At 43.3% G+C, this 21,017-nt stretch overlaps 1 protein-coding gene across 16 annotated transcripts in view; it reads left to right on the forward strand.

Moving 5' to 3' along the window:
• Nucleotides 1-21,017, forward strand: part of COBL (cordon-bleu WH2 repeat protein) — a 281,679-nt gene that overhangs the window by 29,458 nt on the left and 231,204 nt on the right. For 2 of the 16 annotated variants that reach the window (XM_070497113.1, XM_070497216.1), the window contains one exon: nt 8,405-8,600. The exons of the other annotated variants lie outside the window; for them this stretch is intronic. The gene's annotated coding sequence lies outside the window, so the exon portion shown is untranslated. Of the gene's footprint in view, nt 1-8,404; nt 8,601-21,017 lie in introns of those variants that run through there. 16 annotated transcript variants of the gene reach the window in all.

Consider the following 21,017-nt stretch of genomic DNA (forward strand, 5'->3'; position numbering starts at 1 on the left):
CCCTTAATATTCTTTTAATGGTTGTGGTTTCTGTAGTGATATCTTCTTTTTCATTCTTCATATTACGAATTGCTGTCTTCTCTTCTGTCATTCTTGTTATAAGTTTATCAATTTTATTGATCTTTACAAAGAACCAGCTTTTGTCATCGTTTCTCTGTTTCATTTTGTTTTCTCTGCTCTTACCTTTATTGTTGCCTACCTTCTGCATGATATAGGGTTTTTTTCTTTTTCAGATTTGTTTAGGTGAAACTTAGATTATTGATTTGAGATATTTCTTTTCTAATATAAGCATTTGATGCTATACATTCCCTTCTAAGCACTTCTTTATCATCATCCCACCAATTTTGATGTTTTCTTTCACTTAGTTCAAGTCCCTGAGACTTCCTCTTTATCCCATGGATTATTCAGAAGTATATTATTTAATTTCTAACTACTTATAAATTTTATGGTTATCTTTCTGTTACTGATTTGTAGTCTAAATATGTTATAGTTAGAGAACATGCTTTGTATGCCTTCAATTCTTTTTACATTTGATAAGGTTTGTTTATCACCCAGCAGGTGTTCTATCTTGGTGAATATTCTATGTACACCAGAAAACAATGTGTTTTCTGCTATAGTTGGTTGGAGTTGTAGAAATATCAATTAGATCTGATTGGTTGATGGTGTTTTTCATTTCTTCTATATCCTTGTTGATTGTGTATAAGTTACATTGATTGCCACGAGAGAAGTGTCTCAAAATTTAACTGTGAATTTGTCTATTTCTCTGATCAGTTTTTGTTTCATGTATTTCAAAGCTTCATTGTTTGGTACATTGAAGTTTAGAGTTATTATGTCTTCTTGGTGAATTGTCCATTTTATTGCTATTGTCTTTGAGTTGTCTGATATTTCCCCTTTGTCCGATATTGGTATAGCCATTCCAGCTTTCTTTTGATTAACATTTGCATGCTATATTTTTTCCATCATTTTACTTTTAACTACCTATTTCATTATGTTTAAAGTGAGATTCTTGAAGATAGCATATATTTGAATAATCTGTCTTTTAGCTAGTGTTCAGACTATTTGCATTAAATTATTATATCAAATCAATCTATTGCATTAAACCATTTACATGAATGAAGAATATTGATCTGTAGTTTTTATTGATATTTTTGGATTTAGGCCAACCATTTAGTTTTTTCTCTGTTGCCTGTTTTGTGTTCAATTAATTTTTTCTTTGTTGCCTGTTTTGTGTTCCTGTTTCTCCTTTCCTGTCTTTTGAGTTGTGTGAAAATTTTTAGTATCCCATTTAAATTTTTCTATGTGGTTTTTAGTATACCCTGTGTTTATTTTTATGGTTTTTGTAGCAATTGACCTATGCCAACTTTTCGCAGTCTCCTTAGAATCAATACTTTATCATCATGTGGAATATAACTTACCATCATATAGGTACCATCCATGGTTATGTGTTACATCTATATTTTAAAGAACTCAAGAAGAGAAGAATAGTCTATTATGTTTGCCAAGATGTTTATCATTTCTGTTGCTCTTCAGGCTCCAAATTTCCTTCTCAGATCAATTCCATTCTCTCTGAAGAACTTATTTTAGCGGTTTTTAAGACCAGTTCTGCTGGCAATGAATCCTCTTTGCTTGCCTTCATTTGGGAATTTCTTTATTTCACCTTCATGCAGGAAAGATATAGTCACTGGATATAGAAATCTGGACTTAATAGTTCTTTTCTTTCAGTACTTTAAAACTCTTTTTCTACATCCTTCTAGCAATTATAGTTTTTGTAGTCCTTCAAATCATCTCCATATAAGAAATGTGGATTTCTCTGGTTGCTCTCAGAATTTTTTTCTTGTGCTTAGTTTTAAGTAGTTTGATTAGGACATCTATGAGTGTAGGTTTCTTTGTATTTGTCCTGTATAGGGTTTGCTGAACTTTTTGAATCTGTAGGTTTATGTCTTTTACCAAATTTGGGGAGTTTTCTGCTATTATTTCTTGAATTTTTTTTTCTGGATTATATTCTTTCTCCTCTCATTCCAGGACTCTGTTGACATGCATGTTAGACCTTTTGGTGTTGTCTCATAGGTTCCTGAGTCTGTGTTTATTTTTCATCAGTCATTTCTATTTATGTTATTCAGATTGGATAATTTCTATTGATATGTAACTCAAAATCAGTGAGTTTGCTTTTGAGCCCATCCAATGAGTTTTTTATTTCAATTATGCATTTGCAAATCTAAAATTTCCTCTTAGTTCTCCTTTATATCTTCTATTTCTTTGCTGAGGTGTCCTCTGTTTCCATTCATTTCAAGTGTGTTTCCTTTTACTTCTCGGAGTGCTTTTATAACAGTTGTTTAAAGTTTTTATCAGAAAATTCCAATATATGGGTCATCTTGTTGTGGCATCTGTTGGTTGCCTTTCCCCATGTGAGTTGAGATTTTCCTGCTTCTTCATATGACAAACAAACTTGGATTGTTTCCTAGACATTTTGAATATTCTGTTATGGTATTTTGGATTTTATTTAAATCTTGTGAGAATGTTGACATTTTTATTTTATCAGGCAATTGATTCAACTGGGTTCATGGTTAAATTTCTGCCAAGCTTTCCATGATTATCGTTTCAGTGTTAGTTCTGCTTACAAAGCCTTTACAGTGCTTTCAGATCTTTCCCATGTTTGTGCTGCCAGTGGCCAGTCTGGGACCTGTGTGGTGGTCTGTCTCATAGTTCACTTCTCAAAGTGTATGATATGCTCCCAAAGGTCAGATCCACATATGTGTGGCATTGTCAGAGATGCCATCAGGAGTTCATAAATGACTTCATGGAGTGTCCTGGGCTCCTCCTTTCTCTCCAGTCTCTCCAGTGCTATCTGCTTCTCTAAGCTTCTGCTTTGATTCTCCAGCCAGAAAACTGGGGCTTTATTTACCCTGCTTTGAGATGTACTTCCTGTGACTGTCCACTTCTGGGACAAAGTAGCAGAAGAACAGAGAGTGGAAAAAGCAGTGGGATTTACTCCCCTCTCTTAGGACATCTGATGGGAGGGAAGAGGGTTCCTCTGTCAGAGTTTCAGGCTCCTTTGGGCCCCTGCTGCTGTCAGCTCCTCTGCCACTGCAGGACCGCCCGGGGACTGGGCTGAAAAGAACAGAGATGAGCATACAGGAGAACCCCTCTGTTCTTTCTGAGCATTAGGAGACCCCTTTCCTTCTCTTGGAGCTGGCGTGGAAGGGCTTTTTTCTGGAGCATGCTCTGTCTGTTCATCCCTTTGTCTTGTGCAGGGTTCAGGCTGGATTGAGTTCAGGACTGGAAAAAAAAGGATAAACTTAGCACAAGTTTGGGGGTATTGTGAATTCTGGTTTTCATCCCCAATTCACCTGTTACAGTTTACTTCTCAGAGTCCTCAAGTAGCTGATACTTGCATTCTGGCCAGAGTTTATGGCTTCATTGAGATGGAGAGACAGGGAACAGTGTGTTTATTTCATCTGAACATTTTCCTTTTTCTTTTAAAATGCATGTGCCTGTTACATCCAAACAATGGAATATTATTCCACACTAAGAGGACATGAGCTATCAAGCCATGAAAAGACATAGAGAAACCTTAAGTGACAGAAGCTCATCTGAAAAGTCTACTTATTGTGTGATTCCAACTATATGACACTCTGGAAAACATAAAACTATGGAGATAAAGAGATGAGTGATTGCCAGTGGTTAGGGAGGAGAAGGATGAATAGGTGAAGCACAGATGAGTCTTAGGGCAGTGAAACTAGTCTGTATGATACTATAATAATGGATACATGTCGTTATACGTTTGTCTAAACCCATAGAATGTGCAACACTAGGAGTAAACCCTAGTGTATACTGTGGGTTCTGGGTGATAATGAGGCTACTGTAGGTTCATCAGTTGTAACAAAGGCACCACTCTGTTGTGGGATGTTGATAGTGGACGATGCTCTGCATGTCCAGGGGCAGGAGGTATATAAGAACTTTCAGTACCTTCTGCTGAATTTACTGTGAATCTAAAATTGCTCTAAAAAATAGTCTATTAAAAAATGCATTGCCAAAGAATCTCATACTAAAATAATTGTAGGGCCTGATAAATATAGTTGAAGATTTTAGGCAGTTTATTTAAAAATAGGAAATAAAAGTATCACAGAAAGTGTGAGGCACTTTTGGAAGTACCTGCAGTATATGCCACACATTTCGTTTCTTTTTTGTAGTTAGGACATGAGGGTTAATTAGTTTCTTTCATGCATTTTCTGGGCTATATATCCTTTATTAGAATGAATCGGGATTTAGTAGATAATTTTAAAGACATGAAAACGTCACAGTTTAATTTAGAATTTAAAATACGTACCATGCCTTTCACATAAAATTGTCATGTGGCCTCTCAATAAATTACTGGGTTTTTAAAAAGCTAAGCCTTACAATTATTAGCCTCTCAGTGCTGGGCTGGTACACAGGGCGGGGCCTGCTGGTAATCTGAGAATGACAACAGCTGTACCATTCCTAGCAGACCACAAGTGTCTGGGAGCAGAGCATTTCCCCCGCAGGCCGCATGTTGCGTGGGCACAGGGATTGGTCAGAAGGAAGCGTGGGGAATCAACACGCTCAGCATGTGCAGCAGCTTGGCTATTTCTGTGATTGCCAATTACCTCCAAATTGAAATCATCTAGAAAAACAGACGTTGCATGTGGAGAGACTTTTTTTTCCCGGTCCTATTGATTATAGCTGTCATTTCATTTATTATTTTTGCTGTTGTTTGCTTTTGGGAGAATAGCCCATGGAAGAGGCTGATCTGTAATTTACTGGCTCTGGTGTTTGGAATCATGGCTCTGTCTAATTATAGCACTGCTGTCCCCTTGTGTGGCTGGAAGGAGGGTTCATGAGTGGCCATAAATGGGAGTACTGCTGGTCTCTGCTCTTACTGTGCCTAGTGCTCAATTCAGTTTATCTCCGGATCAAATTTACCCTGTTTGCCATGCATGTGTGTGGGAGTTTCTGTGAATGTGGAGCTTCTAAATTTATTTATCATTTGATATGGGTATTTATGTTCTAGTATTTGTGGTGCTGGCACTCCAGGTCAGCCCCCGTGTTTTTAGTACAGAGATATGATTGTCCTTTAGAAGTCCCTGGAGACCATGCTTCTTATGTGTCTGTGGTGCATCTCATGTAGGCACAAAGAGGAGAGCAGTACATAACATGAAGCTGATCTGCTCTATAATGTTGACAAGTGCATCCTCTCCCACTTCTCGAGTTCCTCAGAGGCAGTTTTGGAATATGGCTGGGAGTGCAAAAAGCATTTTGAGATTCTGGGTAGGAAGGAGATAATCTGTCTAACCATCTGCGATCATTTATTGACTGCTTATGTATCAGCTCTAGGCTCTGTGCATTCACAGGACATTGTTGTACTGAGTTCTTATAGCAACCCTGGAAGGGTGCCATTGCTATCACCTCCATTTGACAGTACAGAGGCTGTAGTGAAGCAAGAATGGTACATCCTGTATCTATCCAGCAGTCCATCCATCCATCGACATCTCCGTCCGTCCATCATTTGTCCGTCCATCCATCCATTGTCTGTCCATCTCTGATTTTTTATTAGTTATGTACACATAGATCACTGAGGTGAATTAGGGCCACAGAATCTTTTTTTTTTTAAGTTAAGGATGACTGTGCCACAGGAAAAAAAGAAAAGGCCACATACAAAGTAAAAAAAAATGTTTTTTTATCCAGAGAGAAAAATTAAAAACACCTTGCACTCATTAGAATTCTAAAATTAAAAATGTGACCATAACTCTTGCTTGGGAAAAATTATTTTAAATAAAGTTTCTCAACTTCTTCTTAAATGTTTATATTTTATACATCTGAATAATTAAAGATACACTCCAACTCCACTTGGAATTGAATTCTATATTTAGTAAGTGGGGATGCAGGCAGGAAAGAGAAAGAAAGAGAGAGGGTCATTCAATGAAAGGTAGGAGGAAGGGAGAAGGACCAGAGGTTGGAGAAGGACATACAAGCAGACAGAAACAGAGGAACTGGGGGCCAAGACTCAGTAGGGACCTGACAGAAGCCCAGGGCGGGGAGAGGGGTGAGGGTGCTGGCTCCTGTGAGGAGTCTGCAGTATCAGACAGAAGTTATCCAGTATCATTGTGTGGTTCAATAGTCCTTTCTCCATCTTTTACCAATATATTTTTTAATTTGTTATTTTGGGATAACATTAAATTTACGGGGAAGTTACGCTATTACTACAAAAATTTCCATATACACATTCAGATTCCCCAGTTATTAACATTTACATTTGCTGTGCCCTCTCTCTTCCCTCCTTGTATTCATGTGTATGTCTACACATGTGCGTACACACACATGCATAGACTCACACACACACACACACACACACACCTCTCAGAGCAGGACACACACATTCCTGGGTTCACCCCATGCCTCCCAGTCCAGCATCCCTGCCCCATCCCAGCCTTCCCATTCTCCATATCGGTGACTCCATTCTCTGACACCGAGAACCTGGCACCCAGTATCCTCAATATATTTACTTATCAGTTTAATCTCTTGTGTATAACCCACTACCTCTTTGGCCATATAAATCAATACTTTCTCAAGAAAAGGTAAGTGAGAAAAGGAAGGAAAGTGTCTCTTGTAAAGAAAATTTTATTTTCCACTGAAACAAGGAAGGTTGTATCCATCAATGAAGGTTCAAGAGATTTTAGAAGTTTACCTTGGGACTTAAGAGTTTTAGTAGGTAGAGCAACTTACATTGAAATAAACATTCTATTTCCATATTAAAAAAAAATAGCTTTTTTTGAGATATAATTCTTATAGTGTACAGTTTGCCCATTTATTTCCATGAAGTTTTAAGGTAGAAGAAGCCTCCATGTAATTTCAGGCCAGAGGTGCATCCTTATAAGCCCAGTTACTGGCTCACTTCCCTCATCAGCATCCTTAGGGGGCAGTAGGTTTAATCATCTCCCCGTGTGAGAGTTTCACTAGTGACATTCTCCAGGGAAATCAGGGCTAAGGACGGCTGGGGTGGGCCGCCTGGGTCTATACGCTGCCTGTCTGCCAACAGTGAACCTGGCCACTATGGTGTGGAGGCCTAGCTGCTACTGTCTTCAGGTGTAGCCACAGCTTGCAAGCTGTAGGGGAGAGGCATGGGCAGTTCTTGGGCCACAGGACTTGTCGAGAGCTTTGCAAGCACAGATGTAGCAGTTTTTGACTCAACCTGACATTTGCTTGCATCCCAGGGCATCTTTGGCTGTCATGGCAGCAGAGAAGGCCTTGCCCTGGGCAGTAGGGTTTCCTGCCTTAGTTTGGCCCACGGTCCAACCTCCTGGCTGCAGCCCTTGAAGAGGTTGATAATGGGGCCTCACTGGAGCTAGACAGGAGGCCTGTGGTATCATCTCTGTCAGGCCCTCACCATCTCAGCATGGTCAGCACTCCTAGATGGGTGTCTGTGACTTTGGTGTTGCATCAGCCACTCATGGTCTACAGTGTCATCTGTTCCACTTTACAACTCTTATCCAGCCAGGGTTACTCTTTATTATAAGCCTCCCATGACCCCCTCTCGCTTGTATGCTGAAAGCCAGGCTCTTTCCAGGGCTTGGGAACCCCTCCCCTGTGGCCTAGTCACCTCAGGGGCTGGTCAACACCAGAGTCCAGCCCACCCCTTCCCTCCAGCTTCACAAAAGGCACTGGGAAATAGGACTGGAGGGACAAAGGCAGGCCTCCCACCTGTGGCCACCTGTGTGAGTCACTACATGTGGGTGCTTCCCACCTGTGCCCCTTTCCCAGAAGGACCCCAGGGTCCCGGGCTCCCAGGCAACTGCAGCAGGACAAATGAGCAATTCTGCTTTTTGCTGCCAAGGGAGACTCCAGCGTCCATGTAACAATGACTTTGAATGAGAAAAGGAACATCTTATCACAGGTTCGAAATGTACTGTTCATGGGTGCTGGCTGGTCCAGCCCACATCTGTGTATGTTAATTAAAACAGAATCCTTAGAATTCCTATTTTATTGTAACCAAAAGAAGGCGCACATCTTCATTTATGAGCTTTGTGATGTTGCTGGATATTTGTTTCTTCAAACAACACTCCTCCCAGTGTTTATCGCAGTAGCTTTTATTTGTGGAAACCAAGGGGTGTTTCCTAGGAAAAAGAACAGGGCTGACTGCTGTTGAAGAGTCAATAAGATGATAAAGCCTTCTTTATTGAAACAGAAACCCACAAAGCCCTAGCTGGGCAGATTAGAGGAAAAAGAAAATAGAAGTGGGGAGACCTGGAGCTACAAAATGTAGTTAGGCTTCAAAAACACTCTCCTCAGAACAAGTGGAGATGGTTGCTTTTTATTTCTCGCTATGAGGTAACAGCTAGAAGGAATTTCTGACCCCCTGGATGATTGTTTTTACCTTTGTCCCGGCCAGGTGGTGATGCCTGAGGGAGTCACAGAGCTCCCAGCTGGTGGAGGAGCACGTGGCTGGTGAGGGGCCTCCTTCTCCCAGGGCCTTGGTCCTGGCAGCCTGGGCCCCCAGATCTTTTATAAGTTTCCCGAGTAACTAATGGGTAACTGATAGCTGAGGACATCTCTTCCCCGCCGTGGCATCTCCCAGGCCTTTTTTGGTAAGCTACTCCTGGATTTGGGGGACACTTTCTGTTTTTTTCTAGGCCTTTCCTTGCATAAAGGCACATCTCATTTCCCTGGTGGAGCCTCGCTGCCCTGCCCACCCTCCCCACAGCTCTGGCTCTGGAAAGTGGGATGGCTAGTGGGCATGGTGCCACTGGGGCCAGAACTCTGGAGCAGCCTGGCCTGTTGGATGTGGCTTGTGGACACGGGGATTCCCAAACAAACTAAAAAAAATTCTCATTGTGAAAAGGGAATTCTGAACCTGGACCCTGAGAACTTTCTTCAGTTTCACCCAGTGTTACTGGTAGAGAGAGAAACAAATAGTAGGTTCAAGGGAATTTGTGTTCAAGATTTGGATACAAGTTTAGCTTTGTTCTGGCATCTTCCCAATGTCCCACAAGCCTTGTCCTACAGCTAGGGCAGTCCCGGATCTTGGGCAAACCTGGACCTTCTCTCATTGTTCCACTGTGGTGTCTCCCTGGTGCTCTCATGCATCTGGAGTGGAATAAACATTTTGTTGTCCCACGTGCTTCTTCTCTCCACCTGTCCTGGATCCTTTTCCCTTCTCTTCATTCTTGCCTGCATCACTTCTCACTGCTCTGTCACTCAAGAAGCTGGAGGTTCAGGCAGTAAAGAGTTTAATTACGCAGCCAGATTATTTTTACTTTAATGTGAATATTGGTGTTTCCCATTTTGGGCAAAAGCAGCCTATATAAAAATGCAGACCTGAAAATCAAGTCAAATTATTTGTGTTAGAGAGTAATTTTTTCTAATAAAAGTATCTCAGAAGTCCCTTGAAAACCTGATGTTAGAGTGGCAGCCGTGACCATGGACAAAGAGGGACATACTGAAAGTTCTTTCAAAAGTGTAGTCGAAGGGCCATGGCCAACTGCAGGATGTGGGGACAACAAGGAACAGTTGAAAAAGAGCGTTACTCTTTGCCTGGGAGATAGGATGGTGATGATACTATGGTAAGAGAAGTGTGTTTGGGAAGGAAGATGTTGAAATAAGGTGTGAGTCTGAGGTCCTGTTGTGCGTGTGGGCAGGTGTGCAGCAGCCCGAGAAGGTGCACAACTGGCGATGGGGCCCTAAACAGGGGAAAAGGAGATGCCCTGGCCTGAGGCACAGACTGGGAGAAATTGTGAAGGAGGCAGTATTAGAAGCTGAGATATCATGAATCAAGGGGAAGAGTACAGGTGAGGGACGGGAAGAGAAGAGGGTCAAGAACCAACGACTGAGGAAGATTGCACTTGGATGAGGGGGGTCGAATTGCTATAGCTGGAGTTGGCATCACCGGAGAAGAGAGTACTGAGTCCGTGAACCAGGGTGGGTCAGTGACACTTTTAAATATAAACACCTAAAATAAGTTTTATGAGGTGTTTGAATTCTAAAACTAATGAAGTGTTTAAGTATTTTTGGAATTGTATTTGATTATTAAAATATTTAGTCAAGATAACTATTTTCAAGTAGGTAGAAATTAGTTTATCTCTTTGGCAAAACTTATAATTCATTTTTAGATCTTGACTTTAAATATCAGATAATTCAGGCCACTATAAATATGCCATGAATGTAGCCACCCAGTGCCTTGGGAGGCAAGAGCTGCCTGTGGAGGCTAATTCCTCAACTAAAAGCAGAAGCCAGCGTCAGAAGGCCAGTCAGCCTGAGTACCTGGCTCCCTGTTCTCTAGGATAGTTTCTCAGGAATGTCACTACAGATATGGGGTTTTTTTGTAAATGGGGTATTTTAAATGGTGGTACTTGTTTGTATTGCCCCAAATACTTTTGTGACAAGCTAGAATACACGTTCAAAATTCACAACATGTATAGCTTTGTGTTCTGACGTTGCTTTACAATTGTGTGTGATTTGACTTTTATTCCGAGTAAAAAATACTGTTGTTTGCGGTGTTGTTTGCTGCTGTGTTCCACAGATGAGTGTTCAGACACAGAGAGGGGGAGAGATGACTGAACCAGCCGCCAGATCAAGTTGTGTGATGTCTTCCTCTAACTGCATTCAGTGGCGGTCCTGAGATCCCTGTTGGGGTCCCAGCCCACCGGCTTGCCTTGGGCTTTAGTTCAGACATGTGGAGACTCCCAAAGTGCAGGCTTTGGGATGAAAACTTCAGAAGCATCATTTGAGTGGATGCCTCAGGCCCTGTTTGTCCAAATCACTTGTTTGAGCCCTTCGCTTGTTTGAGTATTCAGATGTCACAATTTCACTGATGTTTAGGACGCGGAATGGAACTTTGGATCAGTCGCTTTCCTGAGTGTGTTAATTCTCAATAATCTGAATTTTTATTTTTAAGCTTCCAAGTTTAAATGAATTTTTTTCTTGCATAGCCCATGGTGAAGTGTTAAATAGCAAAAGTATTTACAATTTTTGTAATTGTAAATATTTTTTACTTCTGGCTTCTCTGGAGTTGGAATGACAGAGGGATCCGGATGCTGTCACAGAGACGGGCTGCCTGGGGTTGAACATACCTCGTATGAGCTCTGAGACCTGGTCAAGCTTCATCATCTTCACAAGGGGGATAAAATCCACCCTGCTGGAAACAGCTGTCTGTGAAACAACAGGGAGTGTGGGGGTCAGCATATGATGGTGAAAACCGTCTACTGGACAGGAGTGAGATTCATGGTTGCTCACTTCACTGAATGAGTTAGTTAAAAAGGTTAAATGTTTTAAAAATATGCTTTTTCATGTATTTTGCAATCTTTAGATAGAGGGACACACCCAGAACTCATTATCAATGGTTTTCAGTTTCAGATTCTCTAAAATCCAGTAAGAACTTAAAAAGAATTTCAGTAAAATCTGATCGCTAACCATCTGGGTACTGATAAATTATATTTTTCCTCCTCAGTCTTTTTCAGTTGCCTCTCTGTCACCTAAGCAACTTTAGGTGATTGATTTTTTTACTTTTATTTTTTGATTGATTATTTTTAGCCACTCACTTTGTTTTCCTTAAACATTTAACTTAGGTTTCATGAAAATAATCATATTCTTTCTCTTTCCACCCATTATCTTCTGTAAAATTTTATCTAAATAACATGATTAAAACAGGTATTGCTGGCATAAATGGTTTTGGAGTAACCGAGCCGCCTCTTAGAAGAATATCCCCAAACTAGTGGGAACTGTGGTCGTCTGACTGGCTGGAGAGCAGCCCACCAGCTCCAAGCATCGATCCCTGTGTTCACAGGAAGAGATGAGAAGAGTGTGAAATGAAGCACTGCACCCAGGGAGTGAGGTTGTAAAGGTGGAGGGTCCGGGTCCAGGAGGGCCCTGTGCGCCCTCCAGAGGCTTTTGGATTTTGTCCTACAGATTGGGAGTCAGCACGCTTTTCTGTGCAGGGCCAGCTAGCAAATATTTTCAGGTTTGCGGGCCATGTGTCTCTGTGGGGACCACTGAACTCTGCGATTGTATGGTGAAAGCAGCCTTAGACGTATGTGGCTGGGTGCCCATAAGGCTTTGTTTATGGAGACTGAAATTTGAATTTCATGTAACATTACATAGCATGAAATTTTCTTCCTTCACTTTTTTTCTCCCAACCATTTTAAAATTTTCAGAACCATTCAGCTGCTGGCTGTACAAAAACACAGTGGTCAAGAGTTTGCTGACCCCTGGGACAGACTGTCCCTGTCTTCTACAGCACAAAGTTGAGCCAGAGAAAACAAGATCAGATGCACTGTTTACGCCTAGTTTTAGAGCGTTTATTCCTGGACATCTTAATTTTAGTCCATCCTTTCTACCTACCTGAATTTAAGTATTACAGAAAGTAGGTTGAGGTTATTGAGTAGATCAGACCTAGATTAAAGGATGTTCTTCCATCTTCTCGGCACTTGCTTCCCCATTGCTGGTTCACACCAGTGGTTCTCAAAGTCTGCTCGGCATCGTCCAGGATGCTTTTTAAATATTCAAAAATCAGAATCTACTAGGGAATGCATTTCTCGGAAGACTTCCCGGTGGTTCTGTTATACGCCGGAGCTGATCCCAGAACGGACATGAACCAGATCTGATGGTCACCCCATCAGGGGTCCTGAAGTTGCACTTTGCATGGCCTAGAGAGAATGAATAGGAGTAGGTTGATGCTGAGGAGGCCTGTCCAGGTTCCTTAGCTAGTGAGCTCCTATAGTATCTCTATAAAAATAATTAAATCTATCAAAAATTATTAACATTTCAGTACCATGTCTTGAAAACACACATACATACCTGCAGATTTCTCAAATCTGGTATTCTGGTGTTTTATTTTTTCTTTAAGTTGAACAATAGAATGTGTTTTAGGCACATAGAAATATTGAGTAAATTGCCATCCAATCAATATTGATGAGAAAGACCTTTGAGTCCCTCAGATCACCGCTTATGCAACTTTTGTTTCTCTATTTATTCTTTCCCCGACTGGCAGCTGTTTTCTCTAGAAATATTCTCCTATTAAACTCTGGTCTCACAATAGAATCTGACGCTGGTCATTAAATTTATATCAGTGTGTTATTTCTCCCAGGAATACTTGTGTTTGCGTTATCTCCATCCAGTGAAAAGCATTGTCTCTTTTAAAAATGAGTCAAAGGTAAGCAAGCCGGATATTTTTGTCTTCTGCCAAAATGCACCCTGCGTTCTCTGACCCTCTCGTCCCACGGGACTCCTGAGAAGAGGGCCTGGCACGTATGTAGCAGGCACATAAGAGATCTGTGAATGAATGAGCGTATTGAGGAAGCTCAGGACTCTAACCAAGAATTTGCGTCTTTGGAGGAAATCCTGTTTTGAAGTCTTTCTTAAACGGAACTATTGCTATTCACCACCTCAGAGCCAGTGCTGGCTCTGAGTTTTGCAATATTTGGGCTGCATAAAGAAATCTTTCTAGAGTAAATGTTTTCTCTTCCCCTCTTCTTAAAAGAGTGCATTTTATTTTGCTCCATCTGAGCCATATGTGCTCAGACGGGTGTCCAGAGCCAGCTACTGTCCACAGGTTGTGCTTGGCAAAAAGTGTTTCTGAGACAACACAGGTGCTTTAAAACCTGTCTGTTTCAGAACGTATATAAATAGACTTCAGCAGGAAATGTGCGTGTTGGAGACTTTTTGGATCCTCTCTATTTTTCTAATTTGCTGACTTGATTAAGTCCAGATGGAGAGGAGGAGAGGCTGCGCACAAAGGGGGCTTCTAACGAGCTCCTGTCTGTGTGTGTACAGCTGTCAGCTAGCTTAGGATTTTCTTTGGTGCTTATGCCTGCCACATCCTCAGTCGATGTGACAGAGCATACCTTGTTTCTTGACCAAAGATTCTTTGATGGGCAGGGTTGGTATTGACTGTGAACATCAATTTCTCTAATTGAAGCTGTAAACGAACTAATAGCGTCTATAAAGAAACCATAAAATACTCTTTCCCTTTCCTGACTGGCTTTCACAAAATCAAGGATTATTATGGTGAGCGGAAGTCACAGTTGCATTTGCCTTGGTTTTAGATGAGTCTTATCTGTTCTCCTGGGGGAAACGTCGAAAGAGCAGAGCAGGGCTCTGGGGAAGGAGCGGCCTGTGCTGCCACGTGCAGGCGTGCAGCCTCAGGCAGGTTCTGATGCACCGTCCTCATCTGCAGATGTGCTTCAGTTTTCTGGCCTGACTGATCAGACAAGGGACCCCATGCAGTGGCTACATCTTGTTGCTTGTCACTACGGAGCACAACGTGACAATCTGTGGCCTCCCTTCAGTGCCACACATCTCTCTTCTCCTTTCCTGGGGTCACTGATGTCTGACATGACTTAGGATCCAATTGCTGTGAGAATAAAATCTTCTTCCTTCTACCCCCATGGGTCCTTGGAGAGATGGTAGCTTTATAGGACCTGCCTGAAGTGCACAGAGCAATTAGCTTGTCACAGAGCTGTAGGCAGCTGGGGACCTGCTGTCTTATATCTGCTCCTCTCCTTTCCACCTCACTCCATTCACCCTTCCTCTTGCTTCCCTGGGATAAACTCAAGCTCTGTTTTCAGGGAACCTGATTAAGACACCCGTGTTCTTAATTCCTCATCTGTAAAAAGAGATTATGATATACGTGCTTTGTAGAACCATGTAGATCAAATTATTTAAGTATATATAACAACTCGCACAGAGTGAATGCTTAATAACTTGGGGCTATTATTATTAATACTTCTTATCGTTATGTGAAAGTGTGACCGGAAAGACTATTTTTGAGGGGGAGTGTAAGTTCTGCATGCTCAGCTGTTACGGGCTTATAGTGGTACACTCAGTGAGGGAGTTTGTAAATTCAGAGGGCCCTGCTCCTGCAGAGGTGCTGTCTCCCACAGTGAATGATTACCATGCTGCAGGATATGCTTGCTGCATTCTCTTTTTAGAGAAATCACTAGAGTTGTTGATGCTGCATTCTTCCATTCCTGGCTCCATAACACTCATTTGGAGTAGGATCCCTGTTACATGTAGTTTGCCCTCCTGGAGGGATGAGGGGAAAGCTTCCTTATTGAGGATGGGCAGGAATGGTATCCCAGGTGACTCTGGGTACCAAGAATATCAGCACTAGATATCCTGCCCTCTTGGGAGGGAAAGGAAGAAAGTGGCCAGGACATCATCCTTCTACCAATAACATCAGAGCACCAAGTGTTCACTTGATTCTTTCTTTCTTTTTGCTGAGGAAGATTTGCACTGAGCTAAAGATTAGCGCTAACATCCATGCCAATCTTCCTCTATTTTGTATATGGATCACCACCACAGCATGGCTGACAAGTGGTGTAGCTCAACACCCAGGATCTGAACCTGTGAACCCGGGCTGGTGAAATGGAGAGCATTGAACTTAACCACAACTCCATGAGGCTGGCCCCTCACTTGCTAATTTCTTATGTGATTGGTCTCCAAAGCAGAGGTGTGTGTCCCAGTGTAAGAATAGTGGCAGATGGAGGTTTTTAAAAAGTGAGAAGGTATCTGGGACACTTTCTGGCCTTATTACAAGCCCCTCTGGAAATCTTGACCATTGTACAATTTTAAATGCTTTTTATTTGTAATCATGTATCATATTATCAGCTTAGCTGCATAATAAACCATGAGTTAAAAAAAGTAAGAAGCAAGGGCTGGCCCATGGCGTAGTGGTTGAGTTCAGCATGCTCTGCTTCAGTGGCCAGGGTTTGTGGGTTCAGATCCAGGCGCAGACCTACACCACTCATCAGCCATGTTCTAGTGATGCCCCGCATATAAAAAAACTAGAGGAAGATTGGCACAGATGTTATCTCATGGCATATCTTCCTCAGCAAAAAAAAAAAGAAAGAAAAGAAAAGAAAAGAAAAAGAAAAGAAAGAGGTCCTGATATTGAGATATAAGTTAACAAGGAAAAGTGGGGCTCATTTTCCAAATTTGCCTTATGATTCTCCTCCTGAGACAGCTAAGTTGTGTATCTGAATAAAAATGGCATGTCTCTTAGTCTAAGCGTCCATAGGACTTCAAAAAACACATTAGAAACTACATATGTTCTGGTGTCCTAAAATCTCTTCATTCTTTCCTTTCATGGGGAATAGGGACTGTCCTTTCACACACCACGTTATTGGTGCACAAGCACTTGCAAGTAGCAGCCCAAAAAGCCATTTCTCACATTGTCATTTAAAATAGGTCAGTTGATCTTTAAAGAAAAAAAGTCAAACATCCAGTTTATAAGAGCAGCTTTTGCCTATAATACATAAATTTCAGTCTACATTTTCCTATGTGTTTTGTTTTTATATAGAAAATGAAATAATTTATCACTTTGTAGTTCATTTGCCCACATATGAGGGGATTTCTAACACAAAAGTCAAGATTGTCTTTGTAGCTAATGGATATTCTTAACTATCATGTTAAATGATTCCCAAGGGGACTTGCAAATTAGATATTATATGTAATCCCCTTATGAAATGTTGGGAGTCAAAAAAAAGGTTGGGAAACATTCCATACACTGCACCACATTCGGCCCTGACTTTTGTTGTAAACTCAGAGGTGTGGTGCCACATGCAGTGGAAATCACCCCGTGGCTGCTTTTTTGGTATGTGCTGGTGGATGCACAGTTTCTCACATGGTCAAACACCTGCCAATCCATGTGGACAGTCAGCCCGCGTGACTTCCAATTCCTGAATAGAAGGCAGGAGCCCGAGCTGCGGAGGGGGCATCACAGATAGGCCACCCGCTGATAGAGCTCCCTGCACCCGCCTCCCCTCTGGGCACTTCGGGATCTGCGCATGCCAGGCTTCTCCTCCATGGAGATCCCGGGGCAGCTTTGGCTGAGTCGCCTTCTCTTCCCAACTCCGTCTCCTCCTTCTCTCCTCTGAGCACATGTGCATTTAGGATCTTTGGGCTGAGGTATGTTCTGTTTCCACAGCTGGAAAGCAACCTGCTTCACCTCCACCAGCATGGTGCACAGGGAAACTCTCACCTTGGCCTGTCACCATCCAGCCACTGCCTGGTGATCCTTCCACTCTGATCCTCCAGGCTGCCAGCTGTGTTTGCCACCCTGCCCTGGGGTTTCCCTGTTGGCATGCCCAGTGCCCTGGGGTTGGCAGCTGGGGGAGCAGCCCCACTCTGGGGCTCTCTGGGCCCCAGTTTGTCTAGTCTCCTTTGTTTATAGAACTGCTTAACCCTTCATCCCTCGTGCCTATGCCTTTGAAGTGGGGGTGCAGACACTACTGGCCTTGGAAAACCACCGTGAGGCTGAAACAGAGGGGTGTGTGACTGTCAAAGGCCCGGGAAAGTAGAAAGAAGGGTAAGAAATTCCTCTGAGGCTCCACTTTGTGGATGAACCATGCCTGGATTTCTTGAGTGGGGCATTAGAAGTGCTGCCATTAGTTGTTGAGCATTGGGCCAGTGTCACATGCCTTTGCAGGAGGACTTCGGATTAGAAACAAAAGCTGTGATTGACCTGCAGACGACAGAGAGGCCTTCTGTGCATCCTGGGACTGGAAGTAAAATGAGACTTGACTTCTAGGGCCTCTTCAATCTGCACCATGAAAAAGAACATTTACTCATGGAACATTTAATGCATTTATATATATGAAATTTAATTTCTCACACACGTACATATCTGTCTGTCTGTCTGTCTATCTATCTGCCTACCAGAGAGAACAGTATAATGGACCCTCCTTATACTGTTCAACAGGGCATATTTTCTTTCACACTATATCCCATTCACTCTCTACCCCAACTAGGGTGTTTTGATGTTACCAAATTAATGTACAATTAAAAGCATTTGGTTCATTTTGCTTCAGGCTTTAGGGACTTTTTTAAGAATTATATTATGTTTAGCAGTTATGTAAAACAGTTTCCTTTACACAGAGCATCCTCACTCTTTTGTCCAGCTGCATAGTACTCCGTCATAGTTTATTTAAACAGCTTTCCAGTGGTGGGTGTTTGAGTTGTTTCTGCTGTTACTGTGATGAATAGATCCCCTTGGAATGGCCTTGGGTGCAGGCCATTGATCCAGTGATTCTGAGAGTCTGGGGAAGCTGCGATTCAGATCTGAAAAGCATCTCATGATGGTGAGGCTCAAGACAGACCTTACGCCATCCCTTACTAGTTAGGTTGTCTTTTGACAGTTACTGAATTTCAGTCTCAGTTTTAGCTTTTATAAAAATGGGGGTAATAGCACCTCCCTTGTGGGCTGTCATGAGAGTTTAATGAGACACAATGTTCAAGTGCCCACCACGGGCGCTTACTCATAGTTAGCATTCCACAAGTATTAGTTATCAGCATTCCACAGATATTAGTTGTCTCCTTTCCCCTGTTTGAAGTTTGAAATAAGGGTAATGCTCCTTGTGTCAAACTGCTCTCTGCATAGGGAATCATTATGAAATGTTTGGTAGTTGCCAAAAAAGTTTCAGTGACATTAGGATTGTGTCACCATCAGCAATACAACCAACCAAACCAGTCCAGCCAGTTCTCTCTCCTAGTCTGCCCAGTCAGCCCTTGAACTTGCAGGCAGGCTGGCTGGAACGGAAACCAGTTAGCCCTACACCCACACCTGGGGAATCCCTTTACCCTCGCAGGTGCTGGCGTTTCAGCTGCGAGCACCAAGGCGTGGGCCCCACAGTTTGCCGCTAAAGTGGAGACCTCAGCTGCTGTGTGGAAAAGACATTTAGATTAGTTTACCTACCAAAAAAAAGGTCTTCTTGTCCATGAAGAAGTTACAGATGCCATTATAAACATATTTTCCTAGCTTGTTTTTGTCATCAGCTCCTTCATGCTCAATCCCTAAACCTCCAAATAGTAAGTATGCAAAAGTCTTGGCCGCCTGACTCGTTTGAGATCCTGTTTAGGGTGGCCAATGTGGCCTGTCCTGTGGGGCGCAGGCCTCACCATCCTGTGTGGATCTGCAGCAGACAAGGATCCAAGCTGGAGTTGGAGGGACCTTGGAGATCAACTCTGTGCCCCTCCTCTTGTGGCCCAGGTAGTGAAGTGACATAATGGGCATGGCACAGCATTCGGGACAGCTGGGACACCTTGATGGGTGATAAGGCCCAGGTGCAAGATCTTGCTGGGAGAGGAAGGCGTTGATGGGCAAACTGAGCTCTCAGACCCGGCTGTCCTCAGCCTCCACCCCATCTGCTTCCTGGGGCCTGGATGGACATGGGGGCTCCTGTGTGGCTGCCGTCTTCTCCTTCCTCTCTGTCCTGCCTTGGTTCCAGTTCAGGCCCTTGTCAGCACTGTCCTGGTGTCCTGAAATGCAATTCTTATTTCCTTGCCTTGAGCCTCAGACTTTTCTCATCCACTCTCATGCTGCTGCCAAAATTAATATTTGAAACGTACCCATCGGACCTTTTATCCTCCTGCTTAAAAAAACAATTGATTTGCTCCCTGTTTCCACGACAGTGCAGCCCCAAGTGTAGCAGCCTGCAAGGTCCGGGCTTTGGGCAGACCCCAGACCTCAGGGAGTCAGGGCTGCTGGCCCGCCCAGCCTGTGGCTCCGGGAGCCAGGTCGGGGCGCTCTGCTGGTCCTCTTCCCCAGGAGGGACGGCTTCTTATCCATCCTGTGTCCCACGATGCGCCACTCGGCAGGACAGGATTCCCTGTCACTCTGTATCGTGTTAGCACAAGTACGTCTGAGTGTACGTTCATCGCTTAAATAATTTGCTTTTTTGTTTTCAGACTTGTGTTGGGGGTGAGGAAGAGGAGAGTGTGGGTCCCGCTTGTGTGCTGGTGCACAGGCCCAGCCGCCTCCATGCTTGCCCTGGTCCTGGTCCCTCCAGAGCGCTCGTCCCAGCCCTTCATGACCAAGCCTTTGCGCCGTTGTCTCAGACTGCCTGCTCTTTCCCGTATGCCCCCCCTGGTGACACTGTCCCTCAGGCCCTGTTTCACCGGCTCTCTCCTCAGTGTGTGACCAAATGACTCCTTCTTCCAGCAGTGTCCTCTGCGGGTCTCCTTGGACCAGGACTCCCTCTCTGTTTTCCTGCCTTCTTTCTGTTTCTTCTAAGACTCCTTTGAAAGGTCCTTTCTTCTACCCACACCTTAAATGTTGGGGTGTCCCCAGGTCTCCTCTGCCTCTTGCGTCTCCTCCCATGCTGGACAATTCCTCCGGGGGATGCTCCTGGAGCAGGTCACCTACCTGTTAGTCAAGGTGCTGTGCAGTCAGATGTGCAGAGAGCCCACTCTGCTCTCTGGCTCACCGCTGGCAGTGCCTCTAGGGTTAGTGTTCTTATGACTTCGGTGGGCTCCCCTCCATCGCCATCTGTAGCTCCATCCCATCACCTCTCCCCTGAGAAGCTCTGGACTTCCTTTTCCAAGACCTCTCCAAATGGATGCCACACAGGAGCTTCCAACTCTCCGTACCGCAAACTGGACTTCTGTTCCACCCTCTCAGTCCTTCAGTGTGCGCCTCAACTTGGTGAATGGGACCCTGCCATCCTTCCTGTCAAGCAAGGGGGAAGTGTGTAAGTCATCTTGAATTCCTTTATTAACTCGCCACAGCAACTCTTCCACCTAAGTATTTTGTCACGCTGACATTTTCTTAGTTCAGACGGAACCAGCATTGGTATTTTTGACTCTTGCAGTAATTTCCTAACTCTAGTCTCATCTTCCTTCATTCATTTAATAGATATTTATTGTGGATATATTATTCACCAGTGTTTTATACCTGGGAATATAGCCATTAATATGATAAATAAACCAATACATTATATTCCAGTGGGAGTGGTAGATAGTAAATACTTAAACAGGTAATATAATTTCAGGAATGATAGCTGAGATGAGTAATGAGTTGTTAAGGGTTGCTGTTTTGGATCCGCTGTCAGGGAAACTTCCTTGTTGTTTTATTGTGCATAGGCCTCAATGAAGATAGGAGTGAGCCATGCCAGGGTGTGGGGCAGCACATGCAAATGTCTTGGGCTGGGGCTGAACAAGGCATGCATGTGGAGTGAGAAGGCAGTCGATGTGGCTGGAATAGGCAAGCTTTGGGGAGAATGGTGGGAGGTGAG

This window comes from Equus asinus, chromosome 1 (genome assembly GCF_041296235.1).
Source record: "Equus asinus isolate D_3611 breed Donkey chromosome 1, EquAss-T2T_v2, whole genome shotgun sequence".
Lineage (NCBI taxonomy): Eukaryota > Metazoa > Chordata > Mammalia > Perissodactyla > Equidae > Equus > Equus asinus.